The sequence below is a fragment of the Scyliorhinus torazame genome, chromosome 7, assembly GCF_047496885.1.
Source record: "Scyliorhinus torazame isolate Kashiwa2021f chromosome 7, sScyTor2.1, whole genome shotgun sequence".
Taxonomy (NCBI): Eukaryota; Metazoa; Chordata; class Chondrichthyes; order Carcharhiniformes; family Scyliorhinidae; genus Scyliorhinus; species Scyliorhinus torazame.
In genome coordinates this window covers 254654577-254668472 of record NC_092713.1, presented here as the reverse complement: position 1 = coordinate 254668472, position 13896 = coordinate 254654577, and the positions used below count along the sequence as shown (strand labels likewise).

Sequence of the window (13896 nt, the reverse complement as noted above, 5' to 3'; positions counted from 1 at the left end):
GGAGCTGACAAAAATGTGTGGTGCCAATTTTCCTGACTGTTACCTCTCGAGCACCAATTCCCCTTTAAGAAGGGATGTATCAAATCTGGCCTGCAGTGGGCACAGGTCTGTCACAAACATGAAAACCAGCACAGGGCAGGCTGGTCGCAAATTCCAGGTTCTCACCATTCTCTGGGTAAAGATGTTAATTCGGAATTCCCTATTTGATCTCTTGCCGACTATCTTATATCTTTCCTCCTCCCTACAAGTGGAAACATTCTCCATGTGCACAGTCCACAGAAACCTTTCACAATTTTAAAGACCTCTGTTAAGTCACTTAACCTTTGTAGCATTTAACCTCTATCTTTCTGGCTGTTTACTCTATTATTGCAGACAGGGGCCAGAGTTGTCCGGCTGTTGCCATTTATTTTTTACCCCTGGCAGCGGGCCTCCCCAAGTGTGTTTCCCAGTGACGTGGGGTGGTTTAAATGGGAAATCCCAATGCCAAGCAGCGGGAAGACAGAATTCCTCCGCCAGAAAACGGCAGGCCGCCGAGATACACGCGGCTGGGGGACAGGAAAAGTTGTCGGGGAATACTTTGTACTAATTTTTAAATATGTATGTCAAAATTAATTATTAAATTATTTTATGGTTTTATCTGAACAGTCGAGTCAATCTAACTGAAAGGAAAAAATAAACTAACAAGGTCCTGGATTTTACTCTTTGGATCAGGGGCCCCAACATCGGGGCCAAATGTGGGGTCACAATGCACACTGTGTAGGGAACAATCAGTGATTTTCCCTGAATTGGCCAATTGGTGGCCAGAGGATGGTCTTAATTAAGGATGGCAGGCGGACTCTAAGCTGGAGGGCAAAATCAAGCTCCTCGAGTGTAAAAGAAACAGCAGTCTACTTTTTCAGGTGAGAGGCCTTAAGATGCCGACACCCTCTCTCCAACTTTTAGAATGAAAAATAGATTCAGGCCCCCATTGTGGAGGTACAGCTGGAACCAGACAGGCTTTGAGGGTGATGAGAGGTGCCTGCCTGGAGTGCTGGCTCCCAGTCTGCCACCAGGTGGCTACTTCCAGAAAGTTGGCCCTGACACCTCAGGGATTCCAGAGGCTGATTGAAAAATTTCTGTTGGCCACAGATAATTGGCCTTAATAATTTTTTTTAAAAAATAATCTTTATTGTCACAAGTAGGCTTACATTAACACTGCAGTGAAGTTACTGGGAAATGTCCCTAGTCGCCACATTCTGGCGCCTGTTCGGGTACACAGAGGGAGAATTCAGAATGTCCAATTCACCTAACAAGCACATCGTTTGGGACTTGTGGGAGGAAACCGGAGCACCCGGAGGAAACCCACGCAGACACAGGGAGAACGTGCAGACTCCGCACAGACACTGACCCAAGCCGGGAATTGAACCTGGGCCGCTGGCGCCAGGCGCCAAATAGGCTTTTAAAGAGCTTAATTGACTACCCGCTGACCACTCGCCTACATGCTATCTTCCCAAGAAGGCTAGTTAATAATCTAGTTCTAAGTTGGAAAAAATTCCTTCCTGATTTAGCACACTGGGCTAAATCTCACGCTTTTAAAGTAGACCAAGGCAGGCCAGCAGCACGGTTCAATTCCCGTACCAGCCTCCCCGAACAGGCTCCGCAATGTGGCGACGAGGGGCTTTTCACAGTAACTTCATTTGAAGCCTACTTGTGACAATAAGCGATTTTCATTTTCATTTTTCATTTTCATTTTCATTTCAAGCGCACTCTTGCCATTGACAAAAACTTTGCTGACTCCTATGATCAAGGAAGATAAAATGGATATGGCAAGGTGACCAATTAAATAAACAGCCATATGCATGTGCTTGAGGCTCCGGGAACAGAACAGAGGGGCGATGGGGTGTCGGTGTAGAGGCGGGGTGGGGGGGCTGGAGGGATTTGGGGGGGGGGGGTTTGGGGCGTGAAGATGTGGGAGGGGCACACACAATGTTAAAGGAGGCTGCTAATGGATGCCCCCCACCCTTCCCCTTTTCCCACCTGAGGCCTGAACAGGGCCAACTGAGGCAAGGTTTCTGGGCCGGCCTGGGCCTCACCCAACCCAGTGTAAAACTGCAGTGATGTCAGGACGAATGGGAGCCCGGTGAGAAGGCCCTCTGAAAAATGCAAACCCGCAGGTGGGGTTCTGTCCGAAGTCTGCCCGAAGGTTCTGCCCAAAGTCTTTTTGATCAAACAACTAAGCATTAAAGAAAATGATCAATATTCCTAACTGTATCTTGGAAATGCAACAGCGTTGAATTTTTAGAACAATTCGCAAACATGTTTCAGCAATCACAAACAACATTTTACTCAACGTGGATGATTGGTAGCTGTAATTTTCGAGTGTATCATGGTCAATAATTTGCTTTTTGAAAATTATTTCAAGTATACAATTGGATTTATAATTATAAACAGGATTGACCCTGAACTCTTAGACAAATTGCTTGCACCTGCTAAGATAGTTTGACAATGAAACAAGAGGAGGAAAAATGGCTTCAGCAAGTTGAAAGCAAAGTCATTTCTTAGTTTGAGTCAGTAAGTCGAGAATTGATTCAGAATGTAACTATTTAGTAATACCTGAAAACTCAATTCAGAGAAAATATTGGGAAGCTTGCGGAAAGATAATTTGTTGGGGTGTGGTAATAGAGGTGATATATAAGATGCAAAGCAAGAAATTGGTTTTGGCAATTCTAATGGTTAGGTGAAAATCAGCACCTAATTGCGTGAGCAGAAGAAATACATTTCCAATTAATATTGGTAATAAGGAACTTCCGGTGGCGGCTATGAAGGAATAAGTCGCACATTTGGTGGCTCCCGCTCTGATCGGACTTTTGGACCTTTTTTCCGGTTTTAAGCTGTGAAGTCGAAGGCTGAGGCAATTGGGCACCGTTTCCACGTATCGGTGTATGGAGAAAAGAACCAGAAGTGCACGAAACGGCAGAAATAGGAAGATAGGCAAGAGCTGTGCTGAAGCTGCAGCAGGAGACAGCATGGCCGAGGACTGGACTCCTGGTGTGTCGGCCCAGCGATCAACGGAGCAGTTGATGCAGGTCATCCAGGACGGCTTTGCCAAGCAGACACGGGAATGCCTGGACCCGATTAAAGAGTCGATTGATCGGCAGGAGCACAGATTGGACGCCCACGAACAGGCGATCCAGGAGGTTGAGAAGGCTCTGGCTGAGCAGGAGGAGCATCAAACTGCGGTGGAGTTGGAGGTGGGGATGCTGCGGGACCAGCAGAAAAGGCTTCTGGAGAAGGTGGAGGACCTAGAGAATAGGTCCCGCCGGCAGAACTTAAGAATTGTCGGGCTCCCGGAGGGGTCTGAGGGAGCTGTTGCTGGGGTATGTTTGAAAAGCTGCTAGGGGAGAGGACATTCTCCCGACCCTTGGAGGTGGACAGGGCATACAGAGTGCTCGCGAGGAAGCCGCAAACGGGGGACCCTCCGAGGGCAATGGTGGTGAGATTCCACAGGTTCCTGGCCAAGGAATGTATTCTTTAGTGGGCCAAGCGAACGCGGATCTGTAAATGGGACAACAGTATCCTGCGGGTGTACCAGGATCTGAGTGTGGAGGTGGCTAGGAAAAGGGCAGGCTTCAGCCAAGTTAAGTCAGTCTTCTTCAAGAAACAGGTGAAGTTTGGACTGCTGTATCTGGCTCGTCTCTGGGCAACATATGAGGACCAGCATCATTATTTTGAGTTGCCCAAAGACGCGCTGGACTTCGCGAAAAGAAAAGGACTGGTGGTGGGCTGAGAACTTGCTAACTTTGATGCAACTTGTTGGCTCCTATTGGTTTTTTAAAAAAAATTCTCTTCTGTTTTTGAGCTCTGTTTAAGAAGGGGGAAACGTTTTTTCGTTTTTGGGCTTTCTTTTTGGTGAATGTTGGCAATGCCTTTTTCTTTGATGTGCACTTTTGTGGGATGGAGACGTGCTTGTTTGGGTTTCGGTGTTTTTTCTTTTCAGCTGGGTGATTGTGTGTGGATCGTTAGATGAGGGAATTTGTTTGTATGAGCGGGGGCCGAGGGGAGTGAGGGAACAATAAGTGGGAAACTTTTTGGCGCCGGGGGCGGGGGCCATCAAGCTAGCTGGGTGGGCTAGCTCATGTAAGCGCAGTGGGGGGGTGCGTATGTTTAGTTTATTGTATGGGTTAGGTTTTAGAGTGGTGTTGCTGGGGGGGGGGGGCATAGTTGTTCTGCTGATGAGGGAGGGACTTCGGTTGAGGGACAGAGAGGAGGTCGGTGGCGGGGGCTGCCGGGGGGCGGGCCGGAGGAGGTGCGGCGCATGGGCTGGAGGCAGGCCCAAGAAAGGGGATGGCTGATCGGCGGAGGGGGACACTTTGCCCCCCAACTAGGCTGATCACCTGTAATGTTTGAGGGTTAAATGGGCCGGTTAAGAGGACGCGTGTGTTCGCGCATCTGAGGGGACTGAAGGTGGACGTCGTAATGCTGCAGGAGACGCACCTCAGAGTAGTGGACCAGGTTAGATTGAGGAAAGGCTGGGTCAGTCAGGTCTTCCACTTGGGGCTGGACACTAAGACTAGACGGGTTGCGATCTTGATTAATAAGCGGGTGATATTTGAGGTGGGCAGAATAGTTTCGGATGTGGGAAGTCGATATATTGTGGTTAGTGGTAAGCTGGAGCGGATGAAGGTAGTGCTGGTTAATGTGTATGCGCCAAATTGGGATGATGTGGAATTTATAAAGAGGATGTTGGGGAAGATACCGGACTTGGACTCGCACAAGCTGGTCATGGGAGGGGACTTTAATACAGTTATTGAACCCAGCCTGGATCGGTCATGCTCGAAAACGGGCAGGGTGCCAGCAATGGTAAAGGAACTGAAAGGGTTCATGGAGCAGATGGAGGGGGTGGATCCATGGAGATTTAGGCAGCCGAGGATGAAGGAGTTCTCCTTCTACTCCCACGTACATAAGGTATACTCTCGGATCGATTTCTTTGTTTTGGATAGGGCCTTGCTGGCAGGGGTGGTGGACACGGGGTACTTGGCGATCACAATCTCAGACCATGCTCCACACTGGGTTGACCTGCAGGTTAGTAAAGATAGCAATCAGCGCCCGCAATGGAGGTTATATGTAGGGCTATTGGTGGACGAAGCGGTGTGCAAGAGGTTGAGGAAATGCATACAAAATTACCTGCAGGTAAATGATACGGGGGAGGTCTCAGCAGCGGTGGTCTGGGAAGCGCTGAAGGCAGTGGTGAGAGGAGAGCTGATCTCGATCTGGGCTCACAGGGACAGGACGGACAGGGCAGAGATGGACCGACTGGTAAAAGAGATTCTACAAGTTGACAGGAGGTACGCGGAGACTCCAGAGATAGGGCTTTTAAGGGAATGGTGGAGGCTACAGGCGGAGTTCGGCTTGTTAACCACAGGGAGGGCAGTGGAACAGCTCAGAAAGGCGAAGGGGACGATCTACGAGCATGGTGAGAAGGCTAGCAGGATGCTTGCACAGCAGTTCAGAACGAGGGAGGCGGCTAGAGAAATAGGGAAAGTTATTGACAGGGATGGGAACTTAGTTGGGGATTCGGCAGGGGTGAGTAAGGCGTTCGGGGATTTCTACAGCAGTCCGGAGGGGATGAGCCACTTCCTGGAGGGGCTGACTTTCCCGAAGGTGGACGGGGAGCTGTTAGAAGGGCTGGGGGCCCTGATCAGGTTGGAGGAGATAGTGGAGGGCTTGAAGGCCATGCAGTCGGGTAAGGGCCCAGAACCAGACGGGTACCCAGCGGAGGTCTACAAAATGCTTTCCGGGATATTGGGACTGGTGCTGATGAAGGTGTTTAATGAGGCAAGGGAAAGAGGGGTTCTGCCCCAGACAATGTCTCAGGCCACGATTTCGCTTTTCCTGAAAAGGGACAAGAACCCGGAGCTATATGGTTCTTACAGGCCGATTTCCCTGTTGAACGTTGTAGTCATCTGGGATGGCCACTTCCCGATTACAAAATGGACACTTTGCAAAGATTGCAGGGAAGATGGACAATGCTGAGAAAACAAGCAAGTTCAGAGCTTGTCTGTATATTGGAGCCGTAGCTCCCAGACAAGACCAAAACTGTAGGTCCATTAGCATACTAATGGCCCATCTCCGGGAACAAAAGAGTAACATTTAAGTAAACGATACTAAGGCAGACACCCCGGTGCCAGAGGAGACCAGAACAAAGCAGGCCAATGGCCACCTAGGACACGCATAGCCATCAGGGCACCCACCCCTTTATTGGATGAAATCAATAGGAGTGATTGAGAAACGGCCCAATTGATTGGGGCCATGTTCAAGGCCCGCCCAAAAGAGCGCGAAGCCCTTTTGGGTATAAGAAGGAGCCCCCAAGAGAGAATCGTTCTCTTGGACCCGGCTCTCACCGAGGAGAGACCCGTCCACCAGCTGCACCAGAAGCAAGTAAGTCCAAGGTCAACGCTCGCTACCGGACAGACGACCTTAGCTGTTCCCCTATATCAGTTCGACCCCAGCAGCCTCAGAACTGAACAACGACCATTGTTCCTCTGACTGAGTGGGCGCCCAAAGCTAAGTAGAGGCTTTAGCAGTAGTGACAGTTTAGTCTGTAGAGCTTTGTGCATGAGTATATTTAACTGTGTGTGTAAATAAATAAGCATTGACTTTGAACTAACTAACTGGTGTATCGAGTCTTTGATCAGTATTCGATGTTGAACCTTGTGGCGGTATCGAAATATACCTGGCGACTCTAGAGCAAACGTAATTAGAATTAAGGAAGGCGACCATATTGACCGCCATATTCAGAGCCAACTAAAGAGAGCAACATTTACTGGCGACTCTGGTGGGACTCAACCTAGAAGTGGCCTAGTCACTCCGAGAGAACCCAAATTTGAATTGGAACCAATTGGAAACAGAAAAACCACAAGTGTGAGAACGATACTGATCAAACCTCCGAGATTCGGAAGTGTGTTAATGCATGCGTACTAACAGGGTTATAAGGTAAACCTGAGAGATTATGTTGCGTAAAACTGTCAGGCGTTTTGTAGGCCGGAAAATAACGTAAGCCATACCCATGTTTACATCACCACTTTATCACCCCCTGTTCCAAATTCAGTAGAGAATCCGGAGATAGAGAGAAAATGGCAACGAAGTCAATGGAACGCCTTATGAACCTCCAAGAATTCGAGGTCGCAGCGACCAGTAGAGTAGGACAGTGTCCCGTATGGGAAGAAGAGATCAGAAAATATCTCAAAGGGAAAGGATGGCCCCTTTGGAGTGAATTCTGCGCCAATGACAAAACAGGTCCCGGGAGTATAGGACATACTTGGTGGGAGAACCTGTCAGAGATTCATAAGAAGAGCTTGGGGAAAGCTCGCAAACCGATGGCAATCGTGTCCTGCTTGGCACAATTGCGAGGCACAGAGGAGGTCGTTAGGACGCTCCGTAGAGAGATTGAGGAGAGACAGAAATAGTGAGGGAGATGTGAGTGAATTTGAGAAGGAGAATAAGGAGTTAAGAGAACAGTTAGCAGCGAGGGACAGAGAGGTGGATGATGCCAAGTGGGCACACCAGTCTTGTCTCGCCCATTTGAGTAGTTTTCAGACCCAGTACGATAAGGCCTACTAGGACACGCAACGCACGAGCAATTGCAGAAACAGTGCAATGATTTAAAAGCAGCCCTACAAGCGTTCCACACTTCCACCGGAATAAAGACAGAGCTCTGTAGATCATGCAAAGTGCCGGAAGCAAATTGCAGAATTGCAATCTCTGCTTTCTGTCCAGAATGGGTTTCAAAGTACGTTTGGACTCCAGTTAGACCAGGAAAACGGCCCCGATTGGCAGGAGTTAAATGAAAGTGCCCACAGATACGTACATGGGACATGTACGCAAGAAAAACCCAGAAAAGGAAAGCACCCCAACCCCCGACTGAACAGGCAGAACACACCCCCATGAACCCGGTAACCACACACCGCAGGGCCGCATCAGAAGGAAACACAGATTTCCTATATACAACCCCGTTAACCGTGACCCAATTACGGGAAGCATGTGGAAAGATTACACCGTTCCTTCCCACATCAGACCCCCACCAGTTTTTTGCTAGAGTTAAACAGCAGGCTACCATGTACGGCCTGGACGAAAAGGAGCAAGTGAAGCTCACAGTTTTAAGCCTCGACCCTTCAGTCGTGGCAGCCCTTCCCGACCCACAGAATGTATGAGGAGGCACACTCCAAGAAATGCACACAGTGATCCTGGATGCGATCGGGTATAAGAGGAGACCCGGTAGAAGGCCTAAACAAGTGTAGGCAAAAGAAAACAGAGCACCCACACCGTTTGCTGGACGCTTGTGGATACATTTCACAGCAGTATTTGGAGAGTTAGCCCGCGCCCATTTGTCCGCAGATAATATGGCCAAATGGACTCAAATCCTAGTCTCTCATGTGACAGAGACAGGACAGAGAGCTTGCGCAAATTACGACCCCTCGGACGAGGCCCACAACGAGAAATGGGTTTTGAAAAGATTGTCCCGCTCTTAGGAACAATCCGTCCAAGGCACAACCGCATTTGCAAAACCAAAGGAAGAGCAGGCATACATGCATCCAGTTAGGACGCACCAGAACCCCGCATGGGTAAATGAGGGCAGGAACAGCCCACCACAGCCTAAATCCCAGGAATGCTACAACTGTGGACAATTAGGACACTATGCACGAGAGTGCAACGTGCCCCAAAAGCAGCAGAGAAACCAACAGAAAGGCACCCTAAATAAGAATAGGGCAAAGCCTATCCATAGTTAACGCCCGTTCAGAGAATGCAGACATGAACGGCACCGACTGACTTGGTCCCCAACTTGGGTCTGCGACACCCTTTGGGACAAGTCCGGTAGACCGGTAGTAGCATGGAAACGTCCAGGGATACCCCGTAGAATTTCTTTGGGACACAGGAGGGTCCCGCACCATGCTCAATTCCTCCATGATGCTTCAACGAGACACGTGGCCCACGACAGACACCATCACACTCAGCGGCTTTACAGGTCATTTACAACAAGGACACATCACAGCCCCTGTAGCGATACAAATAGGGAACATTACGACTAAACACCCCTTAGTTTTGGTCAATCTACCCCAGACAGCTGAACACATACTAGGAATCGACTTTATGAGCTTCCACAATCTCTCATTTGATCCGGTAAATAAATGTGTATGGAGAATGGCAAAGGCAGAGCTCCTCCACAGTTTTGAATGGAAAGAGAATCACCGGTTGCAGCATTTATGTTGAGGACGCGCAGGGACGCATTTGACTGAGTATGGCATCAAGGAGCCCTAGCTAAACTGGAGTCAATGGGAATCAGGGGGAAACGTTCCAATGGTTGGAGTCATACCTGGCACAAAGGAAGATGGTTGAGGTGGTTGGAGGTCAATCATCTCAGCTTCAGGGCATCACTGCAAGAGTTCCTCAGGGTAATGTCCTCGGCCCAACCATCTTCAGCTGTTTCATCAATGACCTCCCTTCCATCAAAATGACAGAATTGGGGATGTTTGCTGATGACTGCACAATGTTCAGCACCGTTCGCGACTCCTCAGATAATGAAGCAGCCCAGGTCCAAATGCAGCAAGACCTGGACAATATTCTGGCTCGGGCTGGCAAGTTACATTCACGCCACACAAGTGCCAGGCAATGACCAGCTCCTACAAGAGAGGATCTAACCACCGCCCCTTGCCATTCAATGACATTACCATTGTTGAATCCCCCACAATCAACTGAACTGGACTAGCCACATTAATCCTGTGGCCAATCAAAGGCTAGGAATCCTACAGCGAGTAACTCATCTCGTGACCCCCCCAAAGCCTGTCCACCATCTACAAGGAGTGTAATGGAATACTCTCCACTTGCCTGGATGAGTGCAGCTCCAACAACGTTCAAGAAGTTCGACACCATCCAGGACAAAGCAGCCCATTTGATTTTGTGCGATTTCACAGTTAGTGTCCTGTAATAATTCCAGGAGGTGTGGAGTGAAAGGTCAAACAGGTTTATTTTAAACTGAAAACAAAGCCGCTATTGTGGCACACAAAACAAATGTCCCAGCGCAGGACTATCCGGGTCTGGGAGCTACATTTAAAGGTCCCAGTAACGAGCCCCAGCTGGGCAACCTTCACCCGCTCACCAGGGGAACCCATATTCTACAAAGCCAACGGGGAGATCAATTAGCGATTCCCTCATGGTCCTTGTGAGGGATATCGCATCCCTCCCCCCCCATTCCCCCCAAAGTCCGAACATCCCCTGGGACCTCGGCGCCGTGAGACAGCAGGGCTAACCCACTGCGCCACCGTGCTCTCTTTAAGGGACAATATTTCATGGACTACGTGATAGGCCGGGCCTATGGGAATGGATTGCGTGAATATTATCCTATCAGGTGTGTTCTGACGCTCACTTCAATTATCTTTGGGGACACAGAAAGGACATTATGAGATTCCAGCTGGCCAGTTTGGGGGTTTTCCAGCTGGTGGCATATGTGGGCAAGGCCAAAGAGGGTAGAGCTTTTGTTTGGATTCCTGGAGGATGGGTTCTGAGGGACATGCTGGAGTGTTATAGGCATATAAACATCTTGGGGCTGATGCCTGGGGCCAGTGACAGGAATGATGCCAGGGTCAAAGAGGTGTTTACTTACCCTAGCAGCTTGAAGAAGGACGTTCATCTTCCTACATTGCATTCTGGTTCTCCTGGTGCGGCTGCCTGCAATCACAGCATCCAGGATTGGTTTATGAAGGGCGGCACGTGGCGCAGTGGTTAGCACTGGGACTACGGCGTTGAGGACACGGGTTCGAATCCCGGCCCTGGGTCACTGTCCATGTGGAGTTTGCACATTTTCCATGTGGCTGCGTGGGTTTCACCCCCACAACCCAAAGATGAGCAGGTTAGGTGGATTGGCCACGCTAAATTCCTCCTTAATTGGAAAAAGTAATAATTGGGTACTCTCAATTTATTTTTAAAAAAGGATTGGTTTATGACTGCTGACTCGTGTCTTCATCCCACCCTGGGGAAGAGTGTGCTCCTCCTCTCCCCAATGATATCGAGCATTGATCAATATCTGCATCCAGAAACCTTGGGCAGGATTCTCCAATAATGGGCTATGTCCGCACTCCAGCGTCAAAACTTTCCTGAAGAAAGTCCAGAGCGATTCCCCGACCTGAAGGGGGCTAGCAGGGCCCCGGAGTACTCCACGCAGCTCTGGTTGCCGATACGGGGCCACGCACCTCCGGTCAGGAGTTTGCGCATGCGCACAGCGGCGGTCTTCGGCGGCCGCCCCGTGCGACATGGTGGACTCACACCACGGACCAGCCCCGAAAATATAGGCCCCCCCCCCCCGAGATCGTGCGCGCCCCCGGATCAGTGACCCCCGATTGCTTGCCTGGCCGACCATGAGGCCCCCCCCCCAGGTGAAGTATCCCCCCCCCCCCCGCCCCCCACAAGGGCGGCTGCAGACTGACTCCGCAGCCACCACTGGCCGTTCCCGACAGGTAGAACGTGGTTAGAACCGTGCCGTCGGGAACTCGTCCAGTTTTGGTCGGAGAATCGCTGCGGGGGCCTCTGTCAATGGCCCCCTAACCGTGCCAGATTTCGGTGTCAACCCCCATTCTCCGTCCCCGTGCCGAAGACTCGGAGAATTCCTCCCCTTGGCTCTGATTTTCGGGCAGCCTTCTTGGCTGGACTGACAGCCTGTGGTGAGTGGAGCGCTGAAAAACGCCTGCAGCTTGTCAGGTTAACAAGATGATTCTCGACACCAGTGAATCACTCGCCTCGGGAATCAGATGGGATTCATTGCGCTGAATGATAGCTCATTTGCAAGCTGTGTATCTGATGCATTAAGCGTCAAGAACCACAAAGACATGCGAGACTTTAACCAAGGCTTTAATACACTACATAGGATGCTTACCCGACACAGACGACCCCAGACAAAATGGGTCCGGTCTCAGAAGCTGGGTCTTATACCTAACTCCCAGGGGAGTGGAGCTCTCCGTGGCCAGGTCAGGTTACATACAGGTGACTGAACCTCTACAGAGCTACAGTACAATACACAGTACAATACACAGGATTACAGGGCCACGTTACACACAACTATTATATAACAATGTACAATGTTAGGGAAGTACAGTGGTGTATCACCACATTCACCCCTTGTTTAGAAGGAAGTCCGGGGTGAAAATATGGAGTAGCAAACACAGTGAACAAACAGGGAGTAATGAACAGAGTCAATCAGGAGGTTCCATGTCGTCAGAGGTCGAGACGAACGATGGGTTTGGTCGATCTCTTTGAACATCGGAGCTGCGGCGCTGAGGTAGTGTCTGGCGGTATCCGTGCGGTCGGTGGTGCTGGGTCGCGAGGCGGCATGACGTCCCCCACCGCTTCGGCTGGCTCGAGGCAAAACTGCGGGATGACAGCGGCTGGCACGGAGTAGTAACAGGCCGAGGGATCGACGGGAGCAGAGAGGGAGCGGGGTAGAGGTTGCGGGGCGGGGGCGGCAGGGGCCCCAGAGGGGGCCAGGTCCTTGATGGAGATGGTCTCCTCACGCCCGTCGGGGTACGCTATGTACGCGTACTGTGGGTTGGCGTGGAGGAGACGGACTCTCTCCACCAGGGGCTCCGCCTTAGAGGTCCGCACGTGCTTGCGGAGCAGGACATCTCCCGGTGACAGGAGCCAGGACGGAAGCGATGTCACGGATGCCGATCTCCTGGAGAAGAGAAACGTCCGCTCATGAGGGGTAGCATTCGTTGCAGTACACAAAAGGGACCGGATGGAGTGGAGTGCGGCAGTGAGGGCCTCCTGCCAACGGGAGACTGGTAGGCCTTTGGACTTGAGGGCTAGCAGCACGGCCTTCCAAACTGTCGCGTTCTCCCTCTCCACCTGTCCGTTCCCCCGGGGGTTGTAACTGGTCGTCCTGCTCGAGGCAACGCCCCTGGCGAGCAGGTACCGACGCAGCTCCTCACTCATGAAGGAGGAGCCCCGGTCACTGTGAATGTAATTGGGATAACCGAACAGCATGAAGAGGTCGTGCAACGCTTTGATGACGGTGGCGGAGGTCGTGTCGGGGCAGGGAATGGCGAAGGGGAACCGCGAGTACTCGTCGATGACATTGAGGAAGTACGTGTTGCGGTTGTGGGTGGGGAGGGGCCCTTTGAAGTCAATGCTGAGACGTTCAAAGGGGCGGGTAGCCTTGATTAGGTGCGCCTTGTCTGGCTTGTAGAATTGCGGCTTGCACTCCGCACAGACTTGGCAGTCCCTAGTCATGGCCTTGACCTCCTCGACTGAGAAGTGCAGGTTGTGGCCCTTGGTGTAGTGGTAGAACCGCCTGACGCCCGGGTGACAGAGGTCATTATGTAGTGCCCGCAGTCGGTCATCCTGTGCGTTGGCACAAGTACTACGGGACAGGGCATCAGGAGGATCATTGAGCTTACCTGGCCGGTATAAGATACTATAATTGTAGGTGGAGAGTTTGATCCTCCACCGTAATATCTTATCATTTTTGATTTTACCTCGTTGTTTGTTGTCGAACATGAACGCAACTGATCGTTGGTCAGTAACGAGGGTAAATGGTTTTCCGGCAAGGCAGTGCCTCCAGTGCCGGACGGCTTCCACTACGGCTTATGCCTCCTTCTCAACAGAGGAGTGGCGGATCTCGGGGCCTTGGAGTGTGCGGGAAAAGAAGGCGATGGGCCTGCCCGCCTGGTTGAGGGTGGCACCCAGGGCAAAGTCGGAGGCATCGCTCTCGACTTGGAATGGTGCAGACTCGTCTACCGCATGCATGGCGGCTTTGGCGATAGCGTTTTTTAGGAGGTGGAAGGCCTGGCAGGCCTCGGGCGGGAGGGGGAATGAGGGGGAATGGAGGAGGGGTCGGGCCTTGTCAGCGTACTCGGGCACCCACTGGGCATA

The 13896-nt window shown here is 51.1% G+C and overlaps 1 protein-coding gene across 1 annotated transcript in view; it reads right to left on the bottom strand.

Annotated features, from left to right (window-relative positions):
- LOC140426964 (uncharacterized) overlaps positions 1 to 13896 on the bottom strand; it is a 363390-nt gene that overhangs the window by 296601 nt on the left and 52893 nt on the right. The window lies entirely within an intron of this gene.